At 45.9% G+C, this 18,922-nt stretch overlaps 2 long non-coding RNA genes across 3 annotated transcripts in view; one reads left to right on the plus strand and one right to left on the minus strand.

Annotated features, from left to right (window-relative positions):
* The window catches only part of LOC115090607, a 90,796-nt gene extending 89,387 nt beyond the window's left edge, over nt 1–1,409 (minus strand). The window contains exon 1 of the long non-coding RNA XR_003856430.1: nt 1,013–1,409. This is a non-coding gene — a long non-coding RNA (uncharacterized LOC115090607). The remainder of the gene's footprint in view (nt 1–1,012) is intronic.
* The window catches only part of LOC115090606, a 77,634-nt gene that overhangs the window by 55,154 nt on the left and 3,558 nt on the right, over nt 1–18,922 (plus strand). The window contains exon 5 of one of the 2 annotated variants that reach the window (XR_003856429.1): nt 2,348–2,458. The exons of the other annotated variant lie outside the window; for it this stretch is intronic. This is a non-coding gene — a long non-coding RNA (uncharacterized LOC115090606). Of the gene's footprint in view, nt 1–2,347; nt 2,459–18,922 lie in introns of those variants that run through there. 2 annotated transcript variants of the gene reach the window in all.

The raw sequence follows: 18,922 nt of genomic DNA on the forward strand, positions 1-18,922 counted from the left end.
TTTATATTACATTATAAAAATAAAGTAGTTTTACACTATGATTAATATAATTTTATATTACTTTTAGTGGGTGAAGAAAAGTGATCTCAAGTATCAATACAGGGAGGAGACAGGGAGGGGAAGAGAGGGGGGATCAGGAATGGGATGGGGAGAAAGGGGAAAGAAGACTCAGGATGGAGAAAGATGGGAGATGGGGAAGATTAGGAATCTGTGATGAGCGAGAGAGAGAGAGGAAGGACTTAGATTGAGGAAGGGTAGGAGGGAGGATGGAGTATGAAAGCTTGAGGAATGGGTTTCAGGATTTGGAGAGAAGGGAGAAGTAGGAAGGGAGGTTCCAGGATATGGGGGATATAATCCAAGATCAAGGAAAGGAGGATTTGAATTGCAGTGAGTAGGGAGGTGTCTCTATCATGCCCCATTCCTGTTCCTCCTTGCATCCCACTCTCTAACATCCCTCTCAGTATGACACATACACACTCAACCCCCAGCCTCATTTCCCACCCTCCAACAATCTCTAGTCAGCCCCTCTAATCTCCCCAAAATGATCCCCCTTTGCCTTGTCTGCTGCAGGCTCTCCTGTTCCCTGCATTCTATCTGGGAAGGGAGGGGGCTGGATCAGGAAGCAGAGGGTTACTCTCTGCCGAGTGAGATTAAGCACAACTGAAAGGCAGCAAAGCTTCAGCTAGCCTGCTGCGTCCCGTCCCCCCCCCCTCCGCCTCCGACACACACACACACACACACACACACACACACACACACACACACACACACACAGGTTTCTGCTGCCCTAGCCAAAGGCCTAGTGTGCCTATTTACAAATCCAGGCCTAGATGAAGGCCTAGTGAAGGCCATTCGCTAAACTTCAGTATACAAAAACATAGAAATAAATAAATGAGAATTCTGATAATCCAGCAATTGTGCTCATCTGGAATCAAAGCTCTGTCCTATAAGCATTGCATGGATAGTGCAGGGTCTCCACCTTGGCCATGCTACTTTAAGGATCTATCTTTACCTTTTATGTGTGGTTGATCTGGATTCCAGTTTCTTCTTAGCAAGAGGACTTGAATGCAGCCTGTGAATCTGGCTTATAATTGCAAAGCAACATGAATTTGGCGGCAAAGGCCTCACTCTGCAGCTTTTCTTTACTGCAGCTATCAAATGTCTTTTAGATGCAAGGAACAATTATCAAGGCACAGGCAGCACAAGCTTCACTCTGCAGCCTTTCTTCTTGGCAGACCCTGCGGTTTGGGTTTCCTTAATCACAACATACTGGAGATTTCTAGACCCTCTTTCTTCTTTCCAAAATCATAAAAGAAAATCTAGCCATAATCATCCACACTGGCAAGCTGCTTTCACTTTTTTAACTTAATTTCTGTCTGTGTTTTTGGATGTGCTCTGCTGCTGTCCTCTCCTACTGCACACTTTCTGGGTGTAGTCTTCATTCTTTCTTTTACACCCCATGCTGGTTTATTAATTCTGCTCACCTGGGGTTAGTTGGAAATCTCCACCCTCTACTTCCCCTGCAGGACCCCTTGGCATTTTGGGAGTTGTAGTTTTCCTCACCTGTCCTGGAGGATTTCTACAGCCAGCCTTTATTCTCCTAAGGGTTACTGGGGTTTTTCCCTGCTCTCTCAATGATGGAATATAGATTCCATCACTATAGACAGGGAATATGTAATAGGCCATATTAACAAATTAAAGAGTAGCAAATTATCTGGACCTGATGATATGCATTCCAAGGCTCAGAATTAACTTAAAAATGAAATTTCAGATGTATTATTGTTACGCCGATCGACCACACAGGCCGTGGCCGACAATGCTTACCCGCCTTCATGTCGGATCGGCGGTCCCGGAGATGCCGAAGAGGTCTTCTCTGCGGCAGGAGCGCTGCCGCCGCCGAAGCCACACCCCCCTGACATCGTCTGGATGCTCGCGCCGATGTCAGCCCTTCTTTTAAAGGGTCCAGCATGGGAAATACCCGGGGCCAGCCCTGGAAGTTCCCCACCTTTATAGGTTATCCTTGCTACAATTTTAGTTAGCAAGGACTCAAACCCACTCCTGTCTTCGCTACTCTGCCGCTTCCGTGCTGCCGCTGTAAGTTCTCTCTCTGCCCTTCGGGGTAACTCCTGCTCTCTCTCTGCCCTTCGGGGTAACTCCTAACCTGGGTACTCGCTCCTCGGGGGCCCTCTGCTTTATTTCAGGTGCCTTACAGGGAATAGGTACTCACTCCTCGAGGGCCTGCTCTCCCTGCCTCGGTACCTGCACTATCTGCTTCAACCTGGTGGAATCACATACCTACAGCAAACACCTAGTGAGTACTCTAACTCTCAGTCTATCTCATCCACAGTATTTCCTTGCTGGGAAACCTGCTTCGGAATCTTCCTATACCAAAGGAGTGAGAAGGGCTCTCTCTGCCGAGGTCCCTGAGACTGCTACTACCAGACTGCCTCACTACTGCCACCTCTGATGGTACTCTTCAAGATGTATAATAAAGATCTAACTGTGTTTGTGCTTTCTGAGTCTAGCCTAGTACTGTGGCTCCTCACGGGGCTCCTCCCCATGGGCGTGGTCATCTGCCACAGTACCCCAGGATCCACCCAAACACCGCTTAACCATAACAGGTTTAATGGAACACAGTTGTGGGAATTATAAGCTTTGCCAGCAAGCCATTTCAGGGTTTTACACTAACTTCCCTTTTCCCTGGCCTTTGCGCTGAATAAAGCATCACTTGTGCTTAAGCCTCTCTGCCTAGGAGAGGATACCTGACTGTCATGTATTTCTCTGGCTTATAATTAACCCTGATTGCCTGAAAGAAAAGCTAGTTGCCCCTAGTCAGGGGCAGGACAAAGACAGGAGGTATAGGATTCAGCAGCCAATGAAATGATCCGTACACACCCCCTGAGCCAAGCCAATAGTGTAGAGTCACGTCTGTTGCTATGTGGAAAGGAGCCAATCATGTGATGACACATCATCTGCCTTTGTATGAATGTACAATAAAAAGAGCACCCTTGGGAGTGCTCGGCCCTTTTCCTGCCTGCCATGAAAGCTGCCTGATGCGTCTTCATTGCCTCCATATTCAACACACAGTTAGCATGGATTTACCCAGGGGAAGTCTTGACTCACAAACCTGCTTCATTTTTTTGAAGGGGTTAATAAACACGTGGATAAAGGTGAATCAGTAGATGTAAACAGAATGTTAGGAATTATTAGGAAAAGAATAGTGAATAAAGCGGAAAATGTCATAATGCCTCTGTATCGATCCATGGTGAGACTACACCTTGAATACTATAGACCTCTATCATATCCCCTCTCAGCCGACTCTTCTCTAAGCTGAACAGCCCTAACCTCTTTAGCCTTTTCTCATAGGGGAGCTGTTTCATCCCCTTTATCGTTTTGTCTCCCTTCTCTGTACCTTCACCAGTGCAACTGTATCTTTTTTGAGATGTGGTGACCAGAACTGTACACAGTATTCAAGGTGCGGTCTCACCATGGAGCGATACAGAGGCATTATGACATTTTCCATTTTATTCACCATTCCCTTTCTAATAATTTCCAACATTCTATTTGCTTTTATGACTGCCGCAGCACACTGAACCGATGAATTAAATGTGTTATCCACTATGACGCCTAGATCTCTTTCTTGGGTGGTAGCTCCTAATATGGAAATTAATATTGTGTAACTATAGCATGGGTTATTTTTCCCTATATGCATTACCTTGCTCTTATCCACATTAAAGTTCATCTGCCATTTCAATGCCCAATTTTCCAGTCTCACAAGATCTTCCTGCAATTTACAGATCCCTGAGGCACTCCACTGCTAACTCCCTTCCACTGAGAAAATTGTCCATTTAATCCTACTCTCTGTTTCCTGTCTTTTAAGCCAGTTTGTAATCCACGAAAGGACATCGCCACCTATCCCATGACTTTTTACTTTTCCTAGAAGCCTCTAATGAGGAACTTTGTCAAACGCCTTCTGAAAATCCAAATACACTACATCTACCGGTTCACTTTATCTACATGTTTATTAACTCCTTCAAAAAAGTGAAGCAGATTTGGGAGGCAAGTCTTACCTTGGGTAAAGCCATTCTGACTTTGTTCCATTAAGCCATATCTTTCTATATGTTCTATGATTTTGATATTTAGAACACTTTTCACTATTTTTCCTGGCACTGAAGTCAGGCTAACCGGTCTGTAGTTTCCCAGATCGCCCCTGGAGCCCTTTTTAAATATTGGGGTTACATTAGTCACCCTCCAGTCTTCAGGTACAATGGATGATTTTAATGATAGGTTGCACATTTTTACTAAAAGGCCTGAAATTTCATTTTTTAGTTCCTTCAGAACCCTGGGGTGTATACCATCCAGTCCAGGTGATTTACTACTCTTCGGTTTGTTAATCAGGCCTACCACATCTTCTAGGTTCACCGTGATTTGGTTCAATCCATCTTAATTATTACCCATGAAAACCTTCTCCAGTACGGGTACCTCCCCAACATCCTCTTCAGTAAACACCGAAGCAATGAAATTGTTTAATCTTTCCACGATGGCCTTATCTTCTCTAAGTGCCCCTTTATCCCCTTGATCATCTAACGGTCCAACTGACTCCCTCACAGGCTTTCTGCTTCAAACATATTTTTAAAAGTTTTTACTGTGAGTTTTTGCCTCTATGGCCAACTTCTTTTCAAATTCTCTCTTAGCCTGTCTTAACAATGTCTTACATTTAAATTGCCAACACTTATGCATTATCCTATTTTCTTCTGTTGGATCCTTCATCCAATTTTTCTATGAAGATCTTTTGGCTAAAATAGCTTCTTGCACCTCCCCTTTTAACTATGCAGGTAATCGTTTTGCCTTCTTTCCATCTTTCTTAATGTGTGGAATACATCTGGACTGTGCTTCTAGGATGGTATTTTTTAACAATGACCATGCCTCTTGCACACTTTTTACCTTTGTAGCTGCTCCTTTCAGTTTTTTTCTAACTATTTTTCTCATTTTATTAAAGTTTCCCTTTTGAAAGTTTAGCACGAGAGCCATGGATTTGCTTACTGTCCTCCTTCCAGTCATTAATTCAAATTTGATCATATTATAATCACTATTGCCAAGCGGCCCTACCACTGTTACTTCTCTCACCAAATCCTGTGCTCCACTGAGAATTAGATCTAAAATTGTTCCCTCTCTTGTTGGTTCCTGATCCAATTGCTCCATAAAACTGTCATTTATTCCATCCAGGAACTTTATCTCTCTAGCGTGTCCCGATGATACATTTACCCAGTCAATATTGGGGTAATTGAAATCTCCCATTATTACCGCACTACCAATTTGGTTAGCTTTCCTAATTTCTCTTAGCATTTCACTGACCGTCTCACCATCTTGACCAGGTGGACGGTAGTATACTCCTATCACTATAGTCTTCCCTGACACACAAGGGATTTCTACCTATAAAGATTCTATTGGGCATTTAGTCTCATGCAAGATGTTTATCCTGTTGGACTCTATGCCATCCCGGACATAAAGCACTACATCACCTCCCGGTGCTCCTCTCTGTCATTGCGATATAATTTGTACCCCAGTATAGCACTGTCCCATTGGTTGTCCTCCTTCCACCATGTCTCTGAGATGCCAATTAAGTCTATGCCATCATTCACTGCTATACATTCTAATTCTCCCATTTTACTTCTTAGACTTCTGGCATTAGCATACAAACATTTCATTTTTTAGCTCAGGTGAGTTTTTAGTTACAGGCACTTGGACTACTTTTCTTATTATTGGAACCTCACTGTCAGGATGCCCTAAGTCTAATGCATCATTAGTATACTATGAAGATACCTCCCTCCGAAGTCTATTAACTGCTATTAATCAAGCTGACATAGCATAGCCACTGCTATTACTGGCAACAGTAGCATGGGTTCTTCTTAGTGTTTGGGTACTTGTCAGGTTCTTGTGGCCTAGTTTGGCCTCTGTTGGAAACAGGATGCTGGGCTTGTTGGACCCTCGGTCTGACCCAGTATGGCAACTTCTTATGTTCTTAACCATCTTAGGGGGTTATTTATCAAACTGCTATATGGTGTTTTTGCATGTGTTAAGGCATTTTCGCATGCAAAAAATGCCTTTAACGCATGCGAAAATGCCATAACACATAGTGCGATGCAAATTAGAGAAAGGGGAGGAGTTTGAGGGTGGGTCTTCATGATTTGTGAAGCCATATTGCATGGCTTTAAAATGTATTTTAACTACAACTTTTTCATTTGTGTTAAGCCGTGCAATAGGGGTTTATTTTGCTTTGCAATGATTTAAGCTCCTGGAGAGCCAGCCTAGCTATCAGGGCCCTTCTACAAACACTGAGGGGGGGGGGGGGGGGGGGAGAGAGGGAGAGAGACTAGCCATTAAGCCATCATAACCTCATATTAGGTAAGTATTTATACCTCTATATGAGGCCCACCTAGTCACGCGAGGTAAGGTTTAGGTATTAGTGTAGGGGTTAGGGGCCACTTTGACATTCAAAGTGAGATGTACGAACAGACCAGTGCTCTCTTGTGAAGATTTGATGACCTTCGGAGTGAGGAAGCTCACCCAAAGTGAGATTTGTGCAATGTTCTCTCAGCCTAGCTTAATGTCCATTAAGCTAGGTTGAGAGAACATTGCACAAATCTCATCTCAGACAAGGTGAACCTCATATAGAGGTATAAATACTTACCTAGTATGAAAGTATTATGGCTAGTTTCTCTCTCTCTCTCTCCCCCCCCCCCCCCCAGTGGTTGTATGTAGGAAATTCAACAATTGTGAAAATTATCACAGTTTGCACTCATACCTATGCAAAGCACTAAGATAGTGCATTTTGCAATAAACTGCCTATTACCATAAAACACACCCCTTTTCCTATCGCATGTGATATTTAGTGCATTTTGATAAATCCAGGCCTTAGTTAATTTGGATTGAAGAGAGGTGGATACTGCTCAGTGACAATTGAAGACCTCTGCATTACCCTCCGGGGCTGAGATTAAGAACTCTAGTTCTGTTCACTTTTAACCATTTGTTAAAAAAAAGTGATTTGTATTAAAGATTCCCTGCATACTGCTTTTGAATGGAAAGTTTATGGTTTAATTAAAGAAAAGGAACATCTTGGGAACTTGAAGACTGTGTGTGAACTGGTTTTTTGTTGTAGTTTTTTAACAGCGTGCAGTGAGATCACAATGTCTCCTACCAGTAGGGTCTTGAAACATGGAAAAGTACCCTTGAGCCTGCCTCAAATCCCTAAGAGCTACTGTGCTCCACTTAAATAAGTTAAATAATATTAGCAATATTTGAAATGCAAATGTGCAAATTTAAATACATTTGCATAAGTACTCTTAAGCTAAATACACAGGTTAGCGGAGTATAGTCAGATAAAATCCTTTCTCGAATTGATTTTTACCTTGAAATAATCTCTGCAAAGTAATGAAATTCCCATATGTTGAAACAAACTCCCCAGCATACTAGAATTCAAAGAACAACAATGCTGGATTGGGAGTTCCATTTGGACAAGGTGCTCTTTGGCAGAATGTCCAGACAAGAAGGTAACATAAGAACATAAGAACATAAGAAAATGCCATACTGGGTCAGACCAAGGGTCCATCAAGCCCAGCATCCTGTTTCCAACAGTGGCCAATCCAGGCCATAAGAACCTGGCAAGTACCCAGGTAAGAGGAATGAAAGCTTCTCCCTTTAGTACTGAAGATGATATCTCACCTTCTTTCCTCCTCCCCCCTCCCCAAGTTCGATTTACTAAACCTAACCTTTTTACTACCAATGGGATAACAATCCACAGTTTATCATATTGCTAGTTCTTGATCCCTCCAGCTGGCAAGTGTCCAGAAGCTGCATTTCAGGCTTTCTATTTCTTAGTTTTCCCTTTCCACAAATTGGCATCGCCTTTGCAGTTAAAAAACATTTATTATGTTTGTAGGCACTGCTGATATTTTTTTTTTCTCCTAATTAAGTCATTGTTATTTACTAGGTCAAACTGACAGATGGCCTGGGTGGTATTCCTCAACAATTTGTTTAATAAGGGTTGTTGGCCCTGCTTGTTTTCCTTTGTGCGCCTTTGAGTTCATGCCATATGCACATAGCTGCCAGTGCATTGTTCTTGTATCCTGATGCCAGATGAGAGGGATTTTGACAAATTTCCTCAGCCATTCTGGGGAAAATCTGAAAATTCCATCAAATTCAAACCAGGCTGAAATGTACCTAACTTGTTTGACCTCAAAGTTTCCATATTTCTATTTATTACCTTTCTGTGATGAAGATTACATTTTTGTTTTGTCTGTTTGTAATGTTAAATATTCTAATATGAAATATTGTATTGTTAATTATAATACCTTTGTTTTTCTGTTAAAACAGTGAAAGACTTGAAAGATTTTCTTATTAGTTTAGTAATGTCAGTGCTGTTAAATGGACAGATGATGGTAACAGCTTTCTTGTACATTATCCAAAGAACCCTCTGATCCTGTTACACCCGTCGGTCGCAGATGGCTGTGACAACTAATGCTCACCTCTTTCTTTGCTGCATTGACACCGTTGGGGAGAGTGGCGGCCTCCGCCAGCTACCGCCGACCTGCCTGGCATTCCTGGGACGGCATGGGCGCTGTGACCGCCATCTTGCCTTTGGGATCACATAGGCGCGCACGCACACGGGCCAGTCTTAAGCACGTCATGGCGGGAACCTCAGGGGCGTCCCCTCCAGATGATGTCATCACTCCATGATACTTAAGCCAGCTGGCCCTGCCTACTGATGACTTGGCAACGAGTTCCCTCTTTGCTGAATCTACTTCGCTCACTACGGACTTCCCATTCCAGTTCCTGCACATTTGACGTGAAACGCACTGCGGGCCACTACCGTACCATCTATAGTAGAAAACCTCTTCGGTGTACCTCGCGCTGTGGACCTCTACTGTACCATCTCTAGTGGGAAACCCTCACCAGTCTACCCCATGCTCCGGCCAACTACCGTACCATCTCTAAGTGAGGAACCCCTTCAATGTACCCTGCGCTGCAGGCCACTACCGAATTATCGCTACAGAGGAACCTCATCGATGTACCCCGCTCTGCGGACCATTGCTGGATCTCCACTACTGAGGTATTCCCTCTAGGTATACCCCACCGCACAGACTCTGTGACTTTCTCCTGCACTCCCCGCTTCTCGGGCAGTGCCTCTCTATCTCTCTAATAAAGACTCTATTCCACAGCTGTGTCTGACGTCCACTGAGACCTTGCCTCCCGACGGTGAGGCTCACAGGGCTCCTCCCTGTGGGCGGTACCATCTCTCACCTTGGCCCAGGGCCCACACACCTACAAATCCTAACAGATTGCCAAGTCCATGGACCCGGCACAGGTCTTGGCGATTCAGGCCATCCATGGCCTGGCCCAGCGAATTACAGAGCAGCAAAAGCTATTAGAGACTTTGGCTAATGCCATAAATCAATTGAGTAATCAGCTGGACTCTGCCTCGACGCCTGCCAAGCCAAGTCCTGCTTCATATGCATCATATCATTGATATTTTCAAAATCGTCAGAAATCGGGGGTTCCCCAAAACGATAGGAAAACCCCATGATATTGATCGTGGTGGTTCCCTTATCATTTTGGGTGAGGGCGGGAAAAACGGCACACAAAAATAACCCCTAAACCCACCCCGACCCTTTAAAGGTAACTCCTTAGCTTCCCCCACCCTCCCGACCCCCTAAAACCTTTTTACAGGTACCTGATGGTCCAGTGGGGGTCCCGGGAGCGATCTCCCGTGATCTCCCGCTCCAGGCATTCCTCCGGTTCCCGGGCCGTCGGCTGCCACTAATCAAAATGTCTGTCATTGTAATTGAAAGTGTTTCAGTGTTAAAATTCTTCCTAAAACCAAAATGATTGGGAAATAAAATATTATTGCACTCTAAAACAGCGGTTCTCAACCGGTGTGTCGCGACACCCCAGTGTGTCGCCAAGCACCAGCAGGGGTGTCGCGTGGCTCCCGGTCCCTCCCACTGCTCTTTCTTCCCTGCTGCCGTTGCCGCCGGGCTATCAGCACATTCAAGCCCAGCGGGAACGGCAGCGGTGCAAAAAAAAAAAAGCTGTGGCATCCGCGGCTGGCCTTTTCTTCTTCCCGCGTCTGCATTCCCCCCTCCCCCCCCGGACCCGGAACAGGAAGTGATACGCGGTGCGTGGGAAGAAGAAAGGCCGTGCCACGTGATAAACTAGCAGCGGCCGCTGCAGCATCGGCCCCCAAGCTATTGCAGCAGACGGTAATCGGGAAAGGAGAGAGCAGCATGAGCCTCCCGCGATCGATGGAGTTCTTCCTTCTTGGCCTGCGGGGGCTGGAGGAGGAGGAGCAGCTGTTTGTGCTCGGGGGGGGGAGAGGAAGTGAGTGACAGAAAGAGAGAGAAGCAGCCAGCCAGCCTGTGTGTAAGTGAGAGAATGTGTGTGATTGAGAGCCTGTGTGTAAGTGAGAGAATGTATTTGATCGAGAGTATGTGTGTGATTGAGAGAAACTGGTCAGAGAGCTGATGTATGTGTATATGTGAGAGACAATGAAAGTGGCTGCTCAAGGAGATGACTGATGTGTATGTGAGAGTGTGAGACAGTCAGGGATGTGTGTGTGTGTGTGTGAGAGAGAGAGAGAGAAAAAGCATGGAAGTGAGAAATCTGGGTATGTGAGAAAGCATGGGAGTAAGAAGCCTGGTGTTGTGGGGGTGTATGTGAAAGAAAGCATGGGAGTGAGAAGCCTGATTATGTGAGAGAGAGCATGGGAGTGGGAAGCCTGTGTGTGTGCATGTATATGAGAGAGACTGGTTGGTAAGGTGACGGTGTGACTGGTGTGTATGTGAATGTGAGAGAGAGAGAATGTGATTCAGGGAATGAGAAGCCTGTGCACGTGGAGAGCGAGCATGGAAATGAGAGAGAGACTGGGGTGTGTGTGTGTGTGTGTGTAACAGAGAAAATGATTATGGGAATGAGAAGCCTGTGCATGTGAAGAGAGTGAGCATGGGAGTGAGAACCTGGGTGTGTGTGAGACACAGCATGGGAGGGAGAAGCCTGTGTATGTAAGACAGAACATGGAAGTGGGAAGCCTGTGTGTGTGTGTATGCATGAGAGAGATCAGGTGACGGGTGTGTGAGAGAGAGAGAGAGAAAGTGATTATGGGAATGAGAAGCCTGTGCAGGTGAAGAGTGGGCATGGGAGTGAGAAACCTGTGTGTGTGTGTGAGACACAGCATGGGAGTGAGAAGCCTGTATATCTGAAAGAGGACATGAGAGTGGGAAGCCTATGTGTGTGTGTATATGCATGAGAGAGATCAGGTGACTGGTGTGTGTTTGTGTGTATGTGAGAGAGAGAAAGAAAGTGATTATGGGAATAAGAAGCCTGTGCATGTGAAGAGTGAGCATGGGAGTGAGAAAGCTGGGAGTGTGTGAGATACAGCATGGGAGTGAGAAGCCTGTATATCTGAAAGAGAACATGGGAGTGGGAAGCCTGTGTGTGTGTATGCATGAGAGAGATCAGGTGACTGGTGTGTGTGTATGTGTGAGAGAAAGAAAGTGATTATGGGAATGAGAAGCCTGTGCATGTGGAGAGAACAAGCATGGGAGTGAGAGACTGGTGAGTGTATGTGAGAAAGAGAAAGTGATTATGAGAGTGAGAAGCCCATATATGTAAGTGGAACACGGGAGTGGGAAGCCTGTGTGTGTGTGTGTATGGCATGAGAGAAACTGTTCAGGAAGGTGACTGGTGTGTTTGTCAAAGACTGGGAGATGATTGGTGTGTGAGAGACAGAAACTGGTCATGGGGGCATGACTGGTATGGTGTGTGTGTGTGTGTGAGAGACATGGGCCCTAAGGAAGAGGACCATGAGTATAGAGCTTAGCCACTACTGCTGCTTCTGGTGTGTGCTACAGCCTGCATGGAAGAGGAGTAGGAGAGCTGCTGGAGGGGGTAAGTAAAGGTGGCTTTTTAAGTTTATTTTTCTTGATTGACTGCCATTTTAATTATTTAATATTATGTGATGTGTCTGCTTTTTTTTAAATATTTTATTGGTGTTTGGAGAATTTTTAATAGTTTTTATGAGTTTTTAATTGTTGGATGTTATTCTGTTCATAGTTGTTGTGAAACATTTATTCTGCTTATTAGTATAGTTTTACAATTATTTCTGTGTGGGGATCTACAGCTGCTTGCTAGTTCTGTTTTCCTAATAAGAGGTGTATTGGTTTTTAGGGCCTGATTTAATATTTGTAGTGTTGCCTTTTCATAGATAGGGTTGCTCCTGTTTGAGTGTATTCCATAATACAGGTGTAACTGTGTGTGGATTAGTTTATGTGCACTACTACAGATCCTGGGAGTATGTTAGGTCAGTTCTGTGTCTGTTACAGAGATATTTTACTAGCATGTAAGTGTTTTATCAGTCTTATTTGTTGCGTTTTCTCAAGAGGACATGCATTGGTGGTAAACTGCTGTCTTTTCATAAGTAGGGCTATTGAGCCTGAAAGTAGAAGGAGTTTGAGTTGCTGTTACTGAGATGACACCAGAACCAGAATATCTTTTTTGTAGAGTGAGTTGAATGGGGAATGTCATAATTCTGCTTTACATCCATTATTGTGGATCAGGGGGGTTCCCGTGGATGCAAACTGTACATTTACATCTAGCCCTGTGACGATCATGGGTCAGTGTGTCACACATGTGAGAACCATCTGTCAGGTGTGTCCTGACAGAAAAAAGGTTGAGAACCACTGCTCTAAAACATTATCAAGCTGTTTTTGGATAACGTTTTCTAAAAGTTTTGTGATAAAAGATAAATTTAAAATAGGTCTAAAATTACTTAATTGAGTGTCGTCCAGATTGGGTTTTTTGAGAATGGGTTTGATTATTGCATTTTTCAAAATGTCAGGAAAGATACCTTCTTTTAAAGATAAATTAACTATTCTAGCAATGGAGGATGCAATTGTATCAGCAATGGTCTTAAGAGTAGTAACCGGAATGGCATCAATTGGATGCTTTCCTTGGTTTAATTTTTTAATAAGAGATTCAATTTCAATTTTAATAAGAGATTCAATTTCAATTTGTGAATTCAAAACTACTCCAGTTTATTCCTATTTTGATGGCCATCTTAATTTCTTGATTAGGCTTTAGCTTAATGTTAGAGTTTAATAAGTCTATTTTGTTTTTGAAGAATAAAGCTATCTCATTGCATTTATCTTATGGCAATACAGTATCTTTTTCAGATTGGTTTTTGGTCAAATTTTTTACAATTGAGAACAGTATCCTAGGATTATGAAGACATTTCTCAATTTTTTTCTTTAAAAACTCTTTTCTCGCTCCTCTGGTTGCTTTTTTATAGTGATTTAAAGCAGATCGGTAGATCCCTAAAGACTGTGGTGTACCCCATGCTGCAGCCTACTACCGTACAATCTCAAAGTGAGGAACCCCTTCAATGTTCCCTGCGCTGCAGGCCACTACCCACTGAACAGGCAGGGCCTCAAACAAGGATAGATGGATTCTCCAGGCAAGAAGGCCCTCCAAGGAGCGGATAGCCAGAACGTAACAAGGCCCCCGAGGAGTAGGTACCTAAGGCGTTCTAAGTCGGATTACAGTATATACAGACCATAAGAATCTCCAGTATCCATACCAGGCTCAGCGCTTAAACAGCCGCCAGGCCCGCTGGTCCCTCTTCTTTACAAGGTTCAACGTTATCTTCTGCTACCGCTCTGGGGATAGGAATGGGCGTGCTGATGCCATCTCTCAGTCGTTCATCACTGAGAACCTACCAGATATTCCACGACATATCATTGACCCCGCAAGGGTTCTTCTGTCAGCCACCTTTCCAGTTCCTCTGGGTAAGACCATGGTTCCTCGTCCACTGTGACCCAAGGCTCTACAATGGGCCCACAACTCACTGACCTCTGGACACCCCGGACAGACCAGGACTCTCTCCACTCTGCAACACTACTACTAGTGGCCTACCATGCATAAGAATACTCAAGCGTATGTAGAGTCCTACCCCACGTGCGCTCAGCATAAGCCTCCGGCAGGTAAACCTTGGGGACTTCTATAGCCGCTCCCCACTCCCAGCAAACTTTGGACCCATATCGCCGCAGATTTTATTGTGGATTTGCTGGTCTCCAATGGAAATAACACCAAATGGGTCACTGTCACCCGCTTCTCTAAGATGGTGCATTTTGTGGCTCTACCACGTCTCCCTACGGCACCTCAGTTGGCCAAACTATTCTTTAAGCACATATTTCAGCTCCATGGCCTTCCCAGACACATTCTCTCTGACTGTGGGGTCCAATTTACTGCACGCGTTTGGAAAGGTCTTTGCAAAAAATTTGATATTTCTTTGGATTTTACCTCAGCGTACCATCCTCAAGCCAATGGCCAAACCGAGAGGACTAACAGGACCCTTAAGCAATTCCTGCGAGCATACGTGAACCTGCGGCAAGATGACTGGGCCAACCTCCTGCCTTGGGCAGAGTTCGCACTGAATTCCCATGTCTCCACTTCCACAGGTTCATCAACTTTCCAGCTGGTCTACGGACACCAACCCTTGCCACCGCTTCCACTTCCACTGTCCGTTGCCTCCCCGGCAGTGCAGGTTACTGCTCAAGAGTTACATCAACTGTGGCAAAACACCCAACAGTTGCTGGAAAAGGCTGCTCAGAGATCAAAGAGGGCTTTTGACGCCCATCACTGTGCTGCACCCCAGTTTCAACCTGGAGATAAGATATGGCTCAGCACCAAGTTTATTCGCCTTAAGTTGCCCTCTGCCCGTTTTGCTCCAAGATACATTGGACCTTTTTCAGTGGTACGTCGCCTGGGATCTGTCACCTATCAGTTACAACTACCATCATCACTCTAGATACACAATGCCTTTCACGTTTCTCTACTCAAGCCTCTGATTCTCTCTGGATTCTCTAAGAAGCCACCAGATCCTGTTCCGCTGTCTTCAGAAGCTGATGTCACGTACCCAGTCCAGGAGGTCTTGGATATCCAAAAGCATGGAAGGAAATGGGAATACCTCCTGTCATGGGAGGGCTTGGCCCTGAGGAGAACAGCTGGGAACCCATGGCTAACATCCCAGACAAGGATCTTCTTCAGCAGTTCCATGCCAGTCATCCTCACAAACCCAAACCCCTGGGGAGGGGTCTTAAGAGGAGGGGTACTGTTATGCATGTCGGTCGCAGATGGCTGCGACCACAAGTACTCACTGCTTGCTCTGCACTCCTGCCCTCCTTGGCCTGCTCGCTGCATGGGCCTGCCTGCACCGCCGCTTTCCTCGGGCCTCCTTGCGGGAGCATGGACGCCGCTACTTCCTACTCTAATGTTAGGCCTTCCTAGACACACGCGTCACAGGCCCCGCCTTTGAAGCCGCTTCGATGGGAACCTCGGGAGCATCCCCGTTTGATGTCATCGGACTCCTGTACTTAAGCTCCACCTTCTCCCCCAGCAAGCCGACTTGGCAACAAGTTCCGTACAAGTCCTCTATGCCTGCCTCTAGTTCCTGAGATGCTGCTTCCTGCCTGCCGCTTGGACCCTGTCTAGCATCCGCTCTTTGGGGGTCAGTGTGCGCTCCTACAGGGACTTGCTCCCCTGGCCTACCCTGCTTCTCAGGCTGGCCCCGCGCCTCTTGGGCCCTATCCAGCTACCAGCTCTACCATTCGGGTCTCCCTTGGAACTACTGCGGCAACTAGTGAGTCTCTCGGCTGGCCTTCACCGCTTCTTGGGGTTGCACCTGTGCACATCAAGACTGTCTGCGCTTTCCTGCTCCTTGGGTCGTGCTCACCATTTTAGAGACTACCTTGAGCTCCCCCGCTCTACGGGGTCTGCTTCGGGGTGTACTACCACTGCCAACTGTCCCACTCCTCGGGCCTGCTTCTCTACTGCTCAGCTGGCTCTTCTCCGATCTCCGGGTACCTGTCTACGTGGGCTGCTGAGTTCGGGCTCGGGCTTCCCTGCCTTGTGGGCTGGCCTGCGCCCTCCTGTCTACGCCCACTATGCCGCAGTTCCGCCCCTTGGGGCCGTCCCACCAGAAACCTCCTGCACAGCTATTCCTGCGCCCACCACTCTGCGGTCTGCCTGGTGCCTCTCTCTCTTCAGGCTCTCACTCCAAGTACTGTCCACAGTCTGCTACCCTACGGGGGTCACCTCCTGGTCTCTGGGGTTCTCCCCACTACTGTGCTCAGAGCTTCCCAATATCTCCTATACCTCACCTCCTGATGGTGCAGACCTGTGGGGCTCCCCCCCACAAGCTGTATCAACTCGCACCTCGGGCCAAGGGTCCACATACACCCCAAGCATAACAGCATGAATTTTGCTTCGATGTTTAATGAATAGCAGAAAATGAAAGAAACTTAACTAATTGTGCAAATGCTTATGGTGTACAATATACACATATTGGGGCCAATTTTCAAACTGTCTGCACCTGCTGTTTTGTGCGGGTAGATTTTGTATGGTAAATAACCTGCATAGATTTGGAAATGCAATCTACATGCACTATTTTCTGATTCTGCACAAAATACAGCCCCCCTCCAAAATATTTCTCTCCAAACTGGCTACAAGTCCATGCGTTGTGGAAGAGCAGTTTTCAGAAAACCAATTTGCCAGGGTAAATTGCTATTTAAAACATGGATAGGACTTTGAAAATTGCCTTCCTACAGAGTAATTTTCAAACCTTCCACATCAGGACCTAATTCCTGGGTATTTTTTTTTTTTTTTTTACCTGCGGGCTTTGCACCACTTCTCAAAGGGAGCATACATGCATTTGCTTTCACTTTGAGACTTGCCGTGGATACTTGCAGATGCTTTTTTTCGTGCAGGTACTCATTTCATGAGTACAGCACATGTAGCAGTCTATGTGCGCTATTTATCCCTGACCTCAGCACGCCTCCGGGAACCTCTCCTCATAATATGGCAAATGACAGGCACGGTGCAGGACACAGCATATACTTCTAGCCACATGAAAGGAGGTGAATTTTCAGAATGTCAATTTTATGTAGGTAAAGAGTGCTTTACTCATTTACATGGGTTTAGAACTTGTTCTCTTGATGACCAACATAGGTTGGCATGATGAAGCCACAGCTTATTCAAGGGATGCTTCGCCATATCTCAAGAAACAATGTTTCACTGCTGGAACAACACATCAGGAAGGCTTCTCTTTGGAAAGGAAATTCCAGCATTTTCTTTTTTTCAATTCCCTGAGAATCTCCTAGCTTTAACCCCCCCCCCCCCCCCCTTGTTGCTGAAAAGTTATTGCTGCATTCTTTTAAAGCATGCAACAGGCCAAGCTACATTGACACTAGGGATGTGAATCGTGTCCTCGATCGTCTTAACGATCGATTTCGGCTGGGAGGGGGAGGGAATCGTATTGTTGCCGTTTGGGGGGGTAAAATATCGTGAAAAATCGTTAAAAATCGTTAAAAATCGAAAAATCGAAAAATCGAAAAACCGGCACATTAAAACCCCCTAAAACCCACCCCCGACCCTTTAAATTAAATCCCCCACCAAATAACTTAAATAACCTGCGGGTCCAGCGGCGGTCCGGAACGGCAGCGGTCCGGAACGGGCTCCTGCTCTGAATCTTGTCGTCTTCAGCCGGCGCCATTTTCCAAAATGGCGCCGAAAATGGCGGCGGCCATAGACGAAAAAGATTGGACGGCAGGAGGTCCTTCCGGACCCCCGCTGGACTTTTGGCAAGTCTCGTGGGGGTCAGGAGGCCCCCACAAGCTGGCCAAAAGTTCCTGGAGGTCCAGCGGGGGTCAGGGAGCGATTTCCCGCCGCGAATCGTTTTCGTACGGAAAATGGCGCCGGCAGGAGATCGACTGCAGGAGGTCGTTCAGCGAGGCGCCGGAACCCTCGCTGAACGACCTCCTGCAGTCGATCTCCTGCCGGCGCCATTTTCCGTACGAAAACGATTCGCGGCGGGAAATCGCTCCCTGACCCCCGCTGGACCTCCAGGAACTTTTGGCCAGCTTGTGGGGGGCCTCCTGACCCCCACGAGACTTGCCAAAAGTCCAGCGGGGGTCCGGAAGGACCTCCTGCCGTCCAATCTTTTTCGTCTATGGCCGCCGCCATTTTCGGCGCCATTTTGGAAAATGGCGCCGGCTGAAGACGACAAGATTCAGAGCAGGAGCCCGTTCCGGACCGCTGCCGTTCCGGACCGCCGCTGGACCCGCAGGTTATTTAAGTTATTTGGGGGGGGGGGGTTTGGGGGGGTGGGGGATTTAATTTAAAGGGTGGGGGGGGGGTTTTAGGGGGTTTTAGTGTGCCGGCTCACGATTCTAACGATTTATAACGATAAATCGTTAGAATCTGTATTGTATTGTGTTCCATAACGGTTTAAGACGATATTAAAATTATCGGACGATAATTTTAATCGTCCTAAAACGATTCACATCCCTAATTGACACCCCTAGCAGTGCCACATTGTGGAGGACTGGAGACTCTATCTTATTTCGTTGCCATTAACTTAAACCAAGCACAGTGCTCCTTTCCACTTCTGTTCAGATCCCCAGGTAAATAATTGCAAAGGTACAGATGCAGGTCCAGTGCCATCAGATCAGAACACTGGAGCACTAGGAGCAGATTCACAGAATTCCAGCTGGCAAGTCCATTCTTCCTTCATTCTGGTTTAATTGGATAAGGGCATTTTCCATCTGCGATACCGAGTCATGTGACCATCTGTTTACTTCTGGGTATTTGTGCATTATTGTACTGTGCAGTCCTCTCAGTGCTGAGTGCCAGAACAGAAATTTGCTGTATTGGAGAAATCATTGTCAGGTGAGACAATTTGTCTCTTTAATGTTTAAACAAAGCATGAGAAAAATGTATTGGACATATGGCTATTTCTATTACTTCCAAATCCCTTTTTGTTTTGTGTAACAGAAAATTGCAATCATTATGAATTTTGAAATAAGACTGGGAC

Source organism: Rhinatrema bivittatum, chromosome 4 (assembly GCF_901001135.1).
Source record: "Rhinatrema bivittatum chromosome 4, aRhiBiv1.1, whole genome shotgun sequence".
NCBI classification, from domain to species: Eukaryota; Metazoa; Chordata; class Amphibia; order Gymnophiona; family Rhinatrematidae; genus Rhinatrema; species Rhinatrema bivittatum.